At 42.8% G+C, this 16,180-nt stretch overlaps 1 protein-coding gene across 8 annotated transcripts in view; it reads right to left on the reverse strand.

Moving 5' to 3' along the window:
* The window catches only part of LOC143996942 (uncharacterized), a 97,088-nt gene that overhangs the window by 8,682 nt on the left and 72,226 nt on the right, over positions 1-16,180 (reverse strand). For 7 of the 8 annotated variants that reach the window (XR_013277623.1, XR_013277618.1, XR_013277622.1 and 4 more), the window contains 2 exons: positions 13,612-13,681; positions 8,039-8,130 (listed from right to left, as the gene is read on the reverse strand). The gene's annotated coding sequence lies outside the window, so the exon portion shown is untranslated. The remainder of the gene's footprint in view (positions 1-8,038; positions 8,131-13,611; positions 13,682-16,180) is intronic. The other variant, XR_013277621.1, reaches the window with a different exon arrangement.

Here is a 16,180-nt window from a genome sequence, read left to right on the forward strand (position 1 = left end):
TATATAATCTTCGGGATTAGTATCATTTTAACTGCATTGATACGCCCTAACCAAGAGAGGGAGCATGTTGAAATTTTTTTTATTTCTCTTTTGATTTCATCGAGTAAGGGGATATAATTCTTCGTGAATATTTTCCTAATGGTGTTCGACAGATAGATTCCCAAGTATTTGATCTCCTTGCGCCATGGGAAACGGAATTCTGTCCGAAGGTTCTCCTCTTCCTGGGTACTGATGTTAACATTCATAACTTCGGACTTGCTGAGGTTTATTTTCAAATTCGATTTTTTGCCGAATTTTTCCAACACTCTCAGCAAGTTCGGAATCGTGATCCTAGGTTTAGTAATGAAAAATAACACGTCATCCGCATAAGCGGCTAATTTATGTTCATCCCCTCCCAACTTGATCCCCGTTATATCCTGATTTTTTCGGATATAGGTCAATAACGGCTCCAGAGATAATGCAAATAGGAGTGGAGACAGTGGGCACCCCTGTCTGGTGCCGTTACTCATTTGAAATTGAGAGGAGGATTCTCCATTAATTTTGACAGAGGCCTGCGGGTGGTTATAGAGGACCTGGATCCATTGGATCATTCTCGGGCCTATACCCATAACTTCCAACGTTTCTATCATAAGTCCCCAGTCTACCCTGTCAAATGCTTTTTCTGCATCTATAGACAGGAATAGAGCTGGGGACCCACTATTTTTTAGGGCCTGGAGGAGGAGTAAAGCCCTCACCCCATTGTCCCTTCCTTCTCTCTCGGGAATAAATCCGACCTGATCTGGGTGCACTAGATCACTCATCTTGTTCTTCAGCCTGGCTGCCAGTATTTTGGCGAATAATTTTGTGTCCGCATTCAATAATGCTATTGGCCTATAGCTTGAGCAAAGTAAGTGATCCTTCCCTTCCTTCGGAATTACCGTAATTGAGGCCCGTAAAGCTTCAGTGTTCATGTCGTATTGTGTACCGAGCCCGTTCATATAATGACATAGTCTTGGGACTAAGATTTCCTTAAATTTTTTATAGTAAATAATCGTGAACCCGTCAGGCCCAGGACTTTTGCCCAATTCCGTCTCCTTTAATGCTCTAAAGATTTCCTCCTCAGTGATAGGTCTATCTATACTGTTTCTTTCACTCTCATGTAATTGGGGTAAGTTAGTATCATGCAAAAATTCTTTAGTGATTTCCTTATCCCCTTTACCACACCTCCCTTTTTGGCCAACATTATATAGGGCACTGTAGTATTGTCTAAATACCTCCGCGATTTCCTTAGTGGTATGAACCATCTTCCCGTTCTTATCCTGGATTTTATCGATAAAATTGATCTCCCTCCTCCCTTTTAGTTGTCTCGCTAAGTATTTGCCAGTTTTATTTTTCCCATAGTGTCTCTCTCTAATTCTCCCTTCAAGTGACCTCCTTGCTTCCTGATCCAAAAGGTCTTTAAGTTCCTCCCTTTTATTAAACAAAAGGTGAAGAAGTTCCGGCTGTTGGACCTTTTGTTTTTTGTGCTCTTGTTCTAATCTATGGACTTCTTTAATCAGGTACTCCCTTCTCTGAATTTTAGCTTTTTTTTTATTTGTGCCAATGGAGATGAGGATACCCCTAAATATATGCTTTATGTCCTTCCCATAGGGAGGCACCCGAGATATCCCCTGTATCGTTCGTCGAGAAGTAGAATTCTAATTCTTTCCGGATTATCTCGATGGTATCGTTGTCCTGAACAAGATTTTCATTTAATCGCCAAGTAAAGGGTTGTCTGTATAGCCCTGGTATCCTCAACTTCATTGTCACAGGAGAGTGATCAGAGAGGGAGGCTATTCCTATCCCTGTCTCTATGACGTCCTCTAACAGCCTGTGGTCCACCAATATGTAATCCAATCTGGAGTACGTCCCGTGCACTGGGGAATAGAAAGAGAAATCCTTCGTTTTCTCATGTTGTGTCCGCCAAGCGTCCACCATTTGATGTTGTTTCAGGCGATGTTTCAATATTTTCAGGGTCCTCTCATTCGTCCCCCTTGCGCGGGACGTACTGTCCATGGCGGAATCCATACAAAAATTAAAATCCCCTGCTAGGATTACATCACCAGATTTAAATTCTGCTAATCTTCGCAGGATCCGTTTCATATATCCTAAGGGATTATTATTTGGACAATATACGTTAGCAAGAGTAAACACCCTGTTTCCTAGCTCACCCTTAAGGAACAGGTATCGGCCCTCAGGGTCAGTCAATCTATCGGTCAGAGTAAATCGTGTATGTTTCTCGAATCCAATTGCCACCCCCTTAGCCCTCCTAATTGGGGAGTCACCATAGAACCAGGTCGGGAAGCTGTCTGAATATAACTTAACATTCGAATCCAGGGAGAGATGGGTCTCCTGCAAGAATACTACTTCAGCTCTGCATTGATGTAATTCCATTAAGAGTTTGTATCTTTTGTTTAGGGCGTTTAATCCTCTTACATTGTAGGATATAAAATTTACCTCAGTCATCCTGTACTGACTACTGGCATACTTAATCTATATTTATTTATCCAACCCAAGATTTTCATGACTCTTTCGGTCCCCCACACTACAAGGCGATTCTCCTCCCTCTCCTCCCCCCGCCCCCCCCCCCATCCCTTCACCCACCCCCCTCCCCCACCCCTGTCCCCCCCCCATCCCTTCCCCCACCCCCCTCCCCCACCCCTGGCCCTGTCCTGGCCTATACTTGACAATGGGTAGCACTGCCCCCCTCTGCAAGTAATACCTTCCAGGGTGTGGCTCCAACTGCGGGCTTCCACTTCAACCCCCCCTGTCCCCCCACCCCTAGGGGGAGAGATACTCTGTCTCCAGACAGGGAGTGGTGGAGCCCGGATCCGCCTCACCTATCCATCTTCCCTTCCAACCCAACCCCGCACCCCTCCCCCGGGTCCCCCCCCCCGCCCCCACCCCAAAAAAAACCCACTCAGAGTAAGAAAAGAAAACAAAAACGACCTGAAACAGACAGAGAAACCAAAGGGCCCGCGCGATAAGCGCTGAAAACCCCCTCTTCCCCTCCTAATAAGCCCATTAATTTTCACGAGAGTCTCGGGGGAGCTTAAGGGGTGGAATTCCCAAGTTATTACAAAAGACCTCGATTTCTTCTAGGAACTTTAACTTGAAAGTCCTTCCCTCTTTCTGAACAATCAGAGCTGTCGGAAAACCCCAGCTGTATCTTATATTGGCACTTCTCAGTTGTCCCAGTAAGGGTTTGAGTTGTCTTCTCCGAGCTAAGGTCCCTGCGGAAAGATCTGCAAAAATTTGTAGGGTTGTCCCTTCATATTGTAATGAGGGCAATCCTCTTAGTTTACTCCAAATCTTGGTTTTGTCCTCGTAGAGATGAAATTTTACGATCACGTCTCGGGGTACCTCTACCCTCAGTCCTGGAGGTTTCCTTACTCTATGTACACGATCTATTTTTAATTCTTCACCTTCCACTCTTCCTAGTAAAGGGTTAAATAGCTTCGTCATCTTTGCACCGAGGTCTTCTCCTTGTTGTTCAGGTAAAGCTCTAATCCTCAGGTTCTGTCGTCTGCTCTGGTTTTCCTGTTCCTCCAGTCTGTATAAAATGTCCCTGTGAGCCTCTTGCATTTTTCTAGACAGCGCTTTTAAGTCTAGTAATTCCTGAGCCTGTTTGCCCATTAGATCCTCCGTTTCTTCAATTCTCCTTAACAGGTGACCCATATCCGCCCTAACGGTTAGGATCTCTGACTTAATTAAATTTTCCAGTTTCAAAAACATTTCTTGTATTTCGCCTTTGGTAGGTATTTGGGAGATATCTGTCTGTTCTCTATTTTTACCATCCAGGTCTGACTCTGTTTCTTCACCAGAGGAGTCGCCTTGGATCCCAGTTGCTTTTCCAGCCTCCTTCCTCCTCTCTCGCTTGCCCGCTTGTTTTTTATCCAGGCCTGGACTTTTTTGGCTTGTCTCTTTAAGATATTTCTGGATCGAGCTTGTATTTAGGCTCTCTTTAGGGGCTTTAGAGTCATTGACTTTTGGGTTTCTACCCTTCATGTTGTCCCTCTTTGGCTTTCTCCTCCCCAGAGTTCCCTTTCGCTTGGAGAAACCTTAGAAAAAGGCTGTGGGATTGCAAATAGCAAGCAAAAGACCGGGGTGCAGGTAATAGTAAAACTAAAATAGTCAAGTCCTTTCCTCTGCGCTAGCTATTGGCCTGTCTATGAGACAGCGGGCTCTTCCCAGGAAATCAGTCCATGAAGCTCTCGGGTCACGGTAAGCAAAGGGGAGATCTACTGCGCCCCTACTTAGGCAAGAGTATAGACCAAGGTATCTCCTTTAACTGTCCATATCTTTGAGCGGTAGAGGCCAAAAGGAGAACCAAAGAGGAGGACAATGCCAAAACGGGCCACAAGGGGTCCCCTATTCTCCCTTTACACACAGGTGTATTCTCCCCCAAAAAAATAAGATTGAAAGTGTAATTTTCTAGTTCTGGGGGATTACCAGATGCTATATTTGGGGTCTTTGGTCCCTCCTGCGATAGGGGAATCCTCTTGCGACTCTCAGACTTAGTCGTCCCCGGTTTCTCCACTCACTCAAAGCGGGGGCATATGGTCTTGCCCATGACTGCCTTACAAGCAGACATGGGTCCTTAAACTGGGCTACCTTTAATTTAAATCAACTCGAGCCGGAGCAGCAAAAAAAAAAAAAAAATGCCCCACCAATCAAAATTGTATCAGAGATCAATACTGAACTTTTCCAGGCTTAAATTACATGTAAAAATTGCTATATATCATCAGTGTCCTGGGCAGTACTTTTCAGGGCATAGAGTAGCATGTGAATCTTAATATGTGTATTCAAAGTGCTGCTATTCAATAAGTTGCATTTGAATCCATCAGTTTGCTCCTTAGTTGCTCCTGCTCAGTACTTAACTGGAAGATATGTAACAGTCCAGGAAAAAAAAAGCAAAGCAGTTTGGAAGGGTCTGACCTGTTAGTAGTCTTCTACGTGTATTGGATCTTCAGCTCACAGGGACTGTTCTCCCTCAGCAGCATCTGGTGGAAGAGTATGGGGGGGGGGGGGTAGAGCCGAGGGCTCTGCTCGCTCCAGCGCGGTCCTCCGTGCCGTCTACCGGTGTCCCTCCGGTTCACGCTGTGAGTGCTCTCTGGTCCGGGCAAGCGGGCGTTCGAGTGCGGGTGCTGGGGCCGGAGCGGGAATCATTTAGGAGCGCCGCGCTCTCTCCCTGCGCTTAGCTCCGGATGGTGCGGCGAATCCTCCTCCATCCCGTCGCGTGGAAGCCGCCGCTAGGCCCCTCCCCTCTCACGTACGCCGCATGACGTAGGCTGTGGTTGTCGGGGTCTGTGGGCAGGGGGCTTATCGGAATCTGACAGAGACAGTTTTTGACAATTCCGTTATTAAAAAAAGATCCTGCCCCCCTCTGACATCAAATGACGTCACACATTGGGGTGTGTCACTCGGTTACGTCACCGGGTGGCCCCGCCTTTGCCTATATAACAGCTGTCAAAGCGAATAGACAGAAGTCGCCGGGAGGCCTCTCATGGGGGCAGAGCTTTTTTTACTTATTTCCATTTTCAGGTCTGTCAGGTGGCAAGATTGACGATTGATGTACTTTCCGGGACACTTTTAAAAAAAAATGTAATAGAGGAATTGCTGAAAACGATGTCTTGTGGTTTTAAATTTTTGACACTTTTTTGGGGGGAGGGGGTCTGCTCCAGATTCCAATAAGCCCCCTACCCACAGACCCTGACAACCACCTGCCAGGGTTGTCGGGAAGAGGCCCTTGTCTCCATGTTGAGGGCAAGCAGCCTGGTATGGTTCAGGAGGGGAGCTCGCTCATCTCCTCCCTTTCCTGGCCTGCCAGGCTGCATGCTCGGAAAAGGGTCTGGTATGGATTTTGGGGGGCCCACACCATTTTCTTTTTACTTTTTTGGAATGGAGTTCCCCTTCAAATCTATACTAGACCCAAAGGGCCTGGTATGAATTTTGAGGGGACCCCATGCTGTTTAAAAAAAAAAAAAAAAAATCTGTCATAGGGTTCCCCTTAACCACTTCAATACACTGTACTACACTGACTGCACTATATACTTTGCAATGTATTATATATACTACACCTATGTCACTATATACTCTCCACTGTATTATATATACTACACTATACACTCTGAACTGTATTATATATATTACACTGACTGCACTATATACTCTGAACTGTAATATATATATATATATATATATATATATATATATATATATTACACTGACTGCATTATATACGCACTCTGCCTTTGGCCAACCATGGCTCTCACAGCACATTGTAATCTGATTTTCCAAAGCATACAGGTCAGTGCACTCTCGATCTCGCAGTGCATTATGCGCGGGCGAACTTCCCACGAGTGCCCAGTATGTTTGTTTGTTCTACGAACACCCGGCCCATCAGGGGTTCAGCTCGAACATTGGGCGCATCCCTACTAGTTAGTACCAGTTTGCAAAAGTGCGTTTGCTTTGGAAGAATAAATCACCTTTAATAGTGGGTGTCCTATGTGTATTGATGTTGCTGCATTATGTAAAACTATCAGAATAGTTTTTACATTTTAGAATGGGGTGCCTCAAGACTGCCCACAATTTTGGAAGGTACCTTGAGATTGCCCATCATTTTAAAGGGTGCCTTGACTGAAAAAAGGTTGAGCAACACTGTGCTAGAGTTAACAAGCATTTAATCCTTGCAGTCCCAATGCAAAGGCTTTTTGTTTTCATCCTGGACTTGGGCTTTAATAGTATTATCCCGAGGTGACAAGATATGAATATATTTTGACAGGTTTAACTGCCTTCTCTAATTTTGCTGCCCTTGGCACTGGCCTTCCAGTGCCTTAGAGCAAATGCATTCCTGATTACAACAGCACTGTTATTAAGAAGTTTCGAGTGGCGATAGAGATAACAATGTTTGTCAGGGATAATATAATAATGGAGATAAATCATCTCATAAAAAAAAAAAAAAGATAAAAGATGTGAATATTAGGGTGAATTATTACACAGCATCATATGTAGTATAAAATGATAAAAAGTCACACTGTATTTCTTTGACTTTTACAAAAGTCACCCTCAATAATTTAAATAAGAGATTCCCAACAAATAAATAAATAAATAAATTGCCATGAGCCCTGATGCTGATTATGGTCCAGGCCCCCAAATGCATCCTCCAATCAGCACAACACCTGCATCACCCTCCACCTGAATTTCCCCTACAACTCCTCTTCTTCCCAGCAAGTGGGGTAACAAAAATCCATGAAGGCCAACATGAAAAGAAATGAGTCAAGAGAGAAATATATGGGCTGTCATTTCTGACTTCCTACTTAAAACTTGTTGTTTGCCTGACTGTCATGTCAATTTTGCTGATGCCAGTACTTTTTGGGTCACTGACTTAGGACAAGTATGCAGCAAGTAAAGTCAGAGCATGAAACATGTATATTTGTTCACAGTCAGAGTTTTTGAAATTACTGAGGCCAGAGGACCAGCATGATCTAATTTTTTTAGAAAGTAGACAGCAGTGACAGTCCACACATTTTCCTCCACTTTCTATCTCTTTCTCTCATCAATGGGTCCTATGCCACTGAGCTGACATAACTATAGAGGTACATATGTATTTTATGGTGTCTGTTTGCATTAAAATACAAGTATTACAAAACTTGACACCTTAACCGACAAGGCAGCACATTTATCACAGGCCTGAAAACAACATTGTAATTTTTAAATGAATGTATTAAAGTGTGATTTATATCCATATGACTGTTTATCATTCTGTAAAGGCAGCAATGTTACCATAACTTCATAGCTAACAATATGACCTCATCTAATGCACATTTACAGAGTCATGACATTTGCAAATCCTAGTGTTGTAATAGCATTACCGGTAACGTTATTTACTTACAGTTATCAATCTAGCACATAATACCTTCTATCTGACAATTTATTTAAGGGATGCACTCACACTGATGGTTTTCTATGCAGCTGTGCTATTCAGTTACAATAAAGTCCCCCAAGGCTTCTTCCTTACCATCAATAAAGCTGATCATGTCCATACAGACTTTCACCAGTCACCTTCTCTGTTTCATCAGTGAATTTTTATTCCTCCATTATTTATTTGAACTGAAACAAAATATTACAGTTGAATAAGAACATTACTGTATCACATATTATTTTAAACTTTAAAAGAGACTCAGGACACTTAAAGCCTATTTTGAAAAGGCCTAAAAAATGTTATCCACAGCAGCCAATCAAACTTTAAATAAGGTTTAAACAAGGATTCTGACTGGTTAACCACTTGCCGACCGCCGCACGCCGATGTACGTCATCAGAATGGCACGGGCAGGCATAAGCACATACATGTACGTCCTTTGCCTCCCGCGGGTCGGGGGCCCGATCGGGCCCCCGCCCGGTGCCTGCGGCGGTCGGTTTTCGTTCGGGAGCGATCCCGGACGAGGGGACGGCCATTCATTCATGGCCACCCCCTCGCGATCGCTCCCGACGAATGGAAATCCCCGGTGACATCACTTCCTCTCCTGTAATGTAAACACAGGAGAGGAAGTGATGTATTCTCTCCTCCGTGTCGGTATTTTTCGTTCCGACACGGAGGAGAGCGGATCAGTGAGTTGCACCAACACATCCCACACACAGTAGAACATGCCAGGCACACTCACACCCCCCCTTTACCCCCCGATCACCCCCCCAATTACCCCTGCCCCCCAGTCACAGTGACACCAATGTCATTTTTTTTTTTTTTTTTTTGCATTGGTGTCATTTGTGACTGTAATAACTGTTAGGGCAGTTAGGGTTAGCCCCCTTTAGTTCTAATGTACCCCCCTAACCCCCCCAATAAAGGTTTAACCCCGTGATCACCCCCCGTCGCCAGTGTCACTAAGGCTGGGTTCACATTGCAGCGGTTTATGAGAACGAATGTGATTCGCACCGCACTGCAGTGCAAATCACATCCGATCTCTGTGCGATTCGAGTTCAGCCATTCGCCGCACCCGCCGCACCCGCCACACCCGCCGCACCCGCCGCAAATTCGCACGGGACCCTTTTTTTGGCCCGCAGCAGAATCGGATCGCATGGGTGTTCACACCATGCGATCCGAGTTTGCAGATCGCACTGCGATATGCGAACTGATCTGGGGGTGTCAGTAACATTTCACTGACACTCCCAGCAGTTCGCATAGGGCAGTGTGAACTGCCGCCGGGAGGCATGCGATGCGGGAACCCGCCGCGGATTCGCGGCGTTTCCGCATCGCTCCAGTGTGAACCCAGCCTAATAAGCGATCATTTTTCTGATCGCCGTATTAGTGTCACAGGTGACGCTAGTTAGGCAGGTAGGTATTTAGGTTCGCCGCAGCTTTTTATAGCGCTAGGGACCCCCATATACTACCGCATAAAGCCCCCTGATTGCCCCCTAGTTAACCCTTTCACCAGTGATCACCATATAACTGTTACAGGTGACGCTGGTTGGTTAGTTATTTTTTTATAGTTTCAGGGCACCCGCCATTTATTACCTAATAAAGGTTTAACCCCCTGATCACCCGGCAGGTGTCATTTGTGACTAATAACTGTTAGGGCAGTTAGGGTTAGCCCCCTTTAGTTCTAAGGTACCCCCCTAACCCCCCCAATAAAGGTTTAACCCCGTGATCACCCCCCGTCGCCAGTGTCACTAAGGCTGGGTTCACATTGCAGCGGTTTATGAGAACGGATGTGATTCGCACCGCACTGCAGTGCAAATCACATCCGATCTCTGTGCGATTCGAGTTCAGCTATACAGATAGTATGGCTGAATTCGTGTCGCACCCGCCGCAAACTCGCATACCGCATAAAGCCCCCTGATTGCCCCCTAGTTAACCCTTTCACCAGTGATCACCATATAACTGTTACAGGTGACGCTGGTTGGTTAGTTATTTTTTTATAGTTTCAGGGCACCCGCCATTTATTACCTAGTCTCACTAGTGTACCCCTAAATTTAGGGGTGTCTACTTTCTAAAATGGGGTCATTTGGGGGGGGGGGGTTTGTGCCATCTTGGCATTTTATGGCCTTCAAAACTGTAACGCCCTTAGAAAGCCTGAAGGCGGTGCTTGGTTTTTGGGGCCCCGTACGCGGCTAGGCTCCCAAAAAGTCCCACATATGTGGTATCCCCGTACTCAGGAGAAGCAGCAGAATTTATTTTGGGGTGTCATTTCACATATGCCCATGGCATGCGTGAGCAATATATCATTTAGTGACAACTTTGTGAAAAAAAAAAAAAGTTTGTAATTTTCCCGCAACTTGTGGCAAAATATAAAATATTCCATGGACTCAACATGCCTCTCAGCAAATAGCTTGGGGTGTCTACTTTCTAAAATGGGGTCATTTGTGGGGGTTTTGTGCCATCTTGGCATTTTATGGCCTTCAAAACTGTAATAGGTAGTGAGAAGTGAACTCAAAAAATTACGCCCTTAGAAAGCCTGAAGGCGGTGCTTGGTTTTCGGGGCCCCGTACGCGGCTAGGCTCCCAAAAAGTCCCACATATGTGGTATCCCCGTACTCAGGAGAAGCAGCAGAATTTATTTTGGGGTGTCATTTCACATATGCCCATGGCATGCATGAGCAATATATCATTTAGTGACAACTTTGTGAAAAAAAAAAAAAAAAAAAAAAAGTTTGTAATTTTCCCGCAACTTGTGGCAAAATATAAAATATTCCATGGACTCAACATGCCTCTCAGCAAATAGCTTGGGGTGTCTACTTTCTAAAATGGGGTCATTTGTGGGGGTTTTGTGCCATCTTGGCATTTTATGGCCTTCAAAACTGTAATAGGTAGTGAGGCGTGAAATCAAAAATTGACGCCCTTAGAAAGCCTGAAGGCGGTGCTTGGTTTTCGGGGCCCTGTACGCGGCTAGGCTCCCAAAAAGTCCCACATATGTGGTATCCCCGTACTCAGGAGAAGCAGCAGAATTTATTTTGGGGTGTCATTTCACATACGCCCATAGCATGTGTGAGCAATATATCATTTAGTGACAACTTTGTGTAAAAAAAAAAAAAAAATTTTTTTTTTGTCATTATTCAATCGCTTGAGGCAAAAAAATAAAATATTCAATGGGCTCAACATGCCTCTTATCAATTTCCTTAGGGGGTCTACTTTCCAAAATGGGGTCATTTGGGGGGGTTTTGTACTGCCCTGTCATTTTAGCACCTCAAGAAATGAGATAGGCAGTCGTAAACTAAAAGCTGCGTAAATTCCAGAAAACGTACCTTAGTTTGTAGATGTGACAACTTTTGCGCAAACCAATAAATATACAATTATTGACTTTTTTTTTACCAAAGACATGTGGCTGAATACATTTTGGCCTAAATGTATGACTAAAATTGAGTTTATTGGATTTTTCTAATAACAAAAAGTAGAAAATATCATTTTTTTTCAAAATTTGCGGTCTTTTTACGTTTATATCGCAAAAAATAAAAATCGCAGAGGCAATCAAATACCATCAAAAGAAAGCTCTATTTGTGGGAAGAAAAGGACGCAAATTTTGTTTGGGTACAACATTGCATGACCGCGCAATTACCAGTTAAAGCAGCGCAGTGCCAAAGTGTAAAAAGACCTCTGGTCATTTACCAGCAAAATGGTCCGGTCTGAAAGTGGTTAATATTGGCAATAGGAAAAGGTTCTTCTCATAGCAGCCATACATTTACTTCTGATGCAGCATTTACACGTAATAAGTCAACACTCCCATCCTGTGCTGGGAGTGATAAGTGAATCTGGAATATTCCTATGCTGGGATTCCCATGGTGATTTGTAATTATGGCGAAGAGCATTTCAGCATTGAAATGTTTTCTCGCTATGACAAATGGCTCTAGAGGTAAGATAGTACTAAAGAGAAAGATCTGTAGGGTGGAGCATCTTTCTATTTTGACACAACTTTCTTTCTAGCACTTGTAAACCCTAAGCCCTTGTACACACGGTCGGACATTCCGACAACCAAATCCGTCGGATTTTATCCGATGGATTTTGTCCAACGGATTTTGTCTGAAACTGTTGCATACACACAGTCGGACAAAGTTGTCAGAAAATCCGATCGTACTTAACGTGTAAACGTTATTTTGTTAGGACAGGACTACGTTCAGGCTAGTAGCCAATAGCTTTGGTCTAGGAATTTGATCTGAGCATGCGTGGCACTTTGTCCAATCGGAATTCTTTACACATGATCGGACAAAGTCTGATCAGATCATGTTGTCAGAAAATGTTATAGCCCAGCTGGAAAACTTGGTCCGTCGGATACTCCGACAGAAACAGTCTGATGGAGCCCACACACTGTCGGATTATCAGACAACACGGTCCTATCGGACATTGTCCATCGGAAAGTCCGGCTGTATGTACAAGGGCTTAATGGAGAATGTTAATGGGCCAACTGAATAAGGCAAAGCAGTAATCTTTTATTCTACTGGCAGTTCAGTAAAAAGTGAATTCTAGTTGCTATGGATTACTGTGCTGTTTGCAAGTGACCCTTGATATTCTTTTTACTATTCCATCTAACAGTACCTGTATATAGACACATTTGTAAGCTCGTATTACTCCACCTATGTTACAGCTTTTTAAATATGAATCTCTATAGCGTATCACTATCCCTCTTTCCTTATTGGCTAGAATTTTTTTTTTTTTATTGATTAACAGCTCACTGGTGTAGCATAACATGTTGAGCTGTCTGCCATTAGAAAAACATTTCAGACAATTGGGAAAGGAGGGATGTAATCCCTGTATATAACATATGAAAAATGTATCTGGTGTTTGCCAACATCCCTGAAATGACTAAGAAAAGGAAACCCTTATATATGGGACTTTCAACGGCAATAAGGAATGTGAATGAAACATTTTTTGTTAAATTTTGCCTTGAGACATACGTTATTTTTCTACTCGATATTGCCATTGAAAGTCCCATATATAAGGGTTTTCACAGTTGCAATCTAGGTATTGCAAGAGAGAGCTGGGATATAAGAAAGGACAGTAAAGATCTTAGAACAACCTCTATGCTTTGCCAGGTACCCCCCATAAACAGTGTCTTCCACCCCGCCCCAACTTTAATATGGATGCAATATTTATTGTAAAAAAGTCTAAATGGCCCATTTAACTTAATTACATTTGTGGTCATGTGACACACCAGGTTTTCTAGATCACAAAGTGCCCCCAAAGTGCACTTCGTCATTTTAAAGAAGAATTTAATCCATGTGCATTTAGCCACCTGAATGCGAAGAGGGCTTACTATATAATATAAAGTAGTAGTTATTCAGAGGGGCCTCTGTGTGGTGTCCTCCGTTTCTGGGAATTTTCTAATACCCAAGATATTTAGCTAAAGTAATTCAATTTATGCTGACTGTTATGTTTCCATTGAGTTAAAAGCAAATATGGATCTTCCTATTAGATTTTCACCCTCTCCAAACTCCCTCTGACCTCTTAAAAAAAAATTCTTTGTACTACATCATAATTTCCACAGTCCAGGACTCTGAGTGCCTTCTTCCGTCCATCAGTGCCTACTATCCACATATCATAGTTAGATTTTCATTCATTCATTCATTCATTCATTCATGCATATGGAAATTCTGGAAAATTGCTTACCAGAACATTCTTTCTTGTCATCAAGTCAGCTAATTTCATTTGAAAGCCCCTAAAATGCCATCCAGAACTGCTATTTGAATGAAATAACAGATGTTTTAAACAGGTCTCATTACAATATGTACAATTTTTCCAAGCAAAAAAACACATTCACAGTAAGAATTTCATTCATTTAAGAACAATTTTCCATCCTGCTTCTCTAAATTTTCTCATCACTACTGTTGAAATTAAACATAAATTTTACCCCATTAACTATTAGGAAACCAAACAAATGTTCCAAAATTGGACATTTTGAAATGATATTCTACTGGTGTATGACCAACTGAATTCCATTGAAGGAGAATTCTTTAACTCTCCATGACATTATTCTCTGGGCTTTTTCATACAATCTGAATGCCTTTGTACACATTATAATTGGAGTCACGCCTCCGCACATTTTAGCATGTCAAGGGTTTAAAGTGCACCACATTTGTAAAGTTTTTTCTTTTTTTGTTCTGGATAGAGTAGAGTAGGTTAGCTCATCATGTTTGTTTTTGTCTCTGTCTGTGCCTCTGCTGGAAACACACACTTTCTGTTTGTCCGAAATACCTTTTTTACCAGGACTGACAGAAAAATCCAAAATTGTATTATTCACTGGAAAAGGAATATAGGGGAATGCGTCCAATGGGGACACCTGATTAGGTGACAACTGTCTGACAGGTTTCTTTGGGGAAAAGTTTTACAGCTTCCTGTTGTGATTTGACACAGAAAGTGAGGAAAGATTTCCCCAAATTGACACAGTAAAAAAGTGTGGATCACTTGTAACCTAATGTCTTGATCCAAACAAAACCCCTTATGGGGAGGTTGTAATTGTGGTTTAGAATTTGCTGTAGGACTATTCCCTGATTGTGGACCCTGGAGGTTGAAACTGGAGTTGGACTTTAAGAATTATAACTCTTTTTTAATAAAGTTGTTAGTGCATTTCAATTCCATAGTACCACCTCCCAGATAGCAAGCAATTGAGCTGCAAGCTTGAAAATGACTTGTTAAGCTATTGCTAGACTTGCCAGGCTTCACAAGTTTGTTGCACAATTGCAGCAAGTTCACATTGTATGACTCCAGATCAACTTTTTTGCAAACATTCTGCAAGTCTGCTGCAAGTTCAATACTTTCAATACTTCAATGTGTTCAGTACTTTTTCCCTGTGTCATTCTATTTTATTACACATAACTTAATTCCTGAACGTATTTGTTTTGGTTTCTTTGTATGTATGGATTGTATGGGTTGTTACTGACACGTGGCGAAAATTTTATGTCCATAGCACCTTTAGAATTATATTTGCCTAGAAAAATTGTGACATGTCCAATACTTATTTTACCTGTATATATATATATATATATATATATATATATATATATATATATATACTGTATATATACACACACACACACATTTAATATATGTTATTGAGTTATATACAGTACCTAACATTTCAATTCACCTGCATTCAGAATTAAATTATTAAGTAAACGATTGGCGCCAACAAGTTCTTCACAAGCATGACCTTTGCAATCATTATCCACTTTACTCATTCATTGCAAGCTGGGTGTAAAATGAGAGGTAGAACTCAAACATTAGCACTACATTATTTTTTGTTAAAGGTGCTATATACCTGAACAGCTTAAAGAGGAGGTCCGGCCATTTTTTTTGTTTGTTTTTTAAATCAGCAACTACAAACACTGTAGCTGCTGACTTTTAATAAGGACACTTACCTGTCCAGTGAGCTTGTGATGTCACCCCCCCAGGCCGATCCGTCCATCGGATCGGGTGCTGGCACTGCCATCCTAACTAAGGGAAACAGGCAGTGGAGCCTTGCGGCTTCACTGCCCATTTCCTACTGCGCATGCGCGAGTCTCGCAGCACTTTGTGAATGGCCCTATTGTTTTCTGGGACACACACATGTCCCAGAAGGCAACAGGGCCGCTCGCCGAAGAGGAGGAACTGAAGAAACAGCACTGTGGAATAGGAAGGGGCAGGTTAGGAAGACTGCCTAGCGACAGGGGTTTCTGGTAAGTAATTTGTTATTTTTCCGTTTTTTTTTTTTTTTTTTTTATGGAATTTTCTCTTTTAGGGTGGCCCTCCGCTTTAAGCACGCTCTGCCACGTTAAGTTGTATCTTTTCAGATCATGTTAAAACATTTATAGAACTTACTCTTCGGAACAATGTAGGTCAACATGATCTGTGTGACTTCTGGCAACCCATTTTTTCTTCTATTGTGTAAACAGAGAATTATAAACACTGACACAGTAATTGCCTAAAATTAATGCAGTTCTGTATGCTTCACCCAAAAAATGAATACAATAGACCATGATATTGCAAACAGTATTTTTCTGACATTGTGCACTGGGAGCAACAGGAGCTTTAATCCTAATAGAGTGTCTGCAATGTGAAAGTTAAGTAGCCAATGGGTTGCCTTAAATTTATTAGGCTGAAGCCGCGTACACACGGGCGGACTGTCTGGCCTACTTAGTCCGCCGAAACACATTTCAGCGGACAGTCCGCTCGTGTGTGGGCTTCAGCGGACTTTTTCAGC

The sequence above is a fragment of the Lithobates pipiens genome, unplaced genomic scaffold (genome assembly GCF_037356315.1).
Source record: "Lithobates pipiens isolate NorthernLeopardFrog02 unplaced genomic scaffold, aLitPip1_a1.2 Scaffold_19, whole genome shotgun sequence".
Taxonomy (NCBI): Eukaryota; Metazoa; Chordata; class Amphibia; order Anura; family Ranidae; genus Lithobates; species Lithobates pipiens.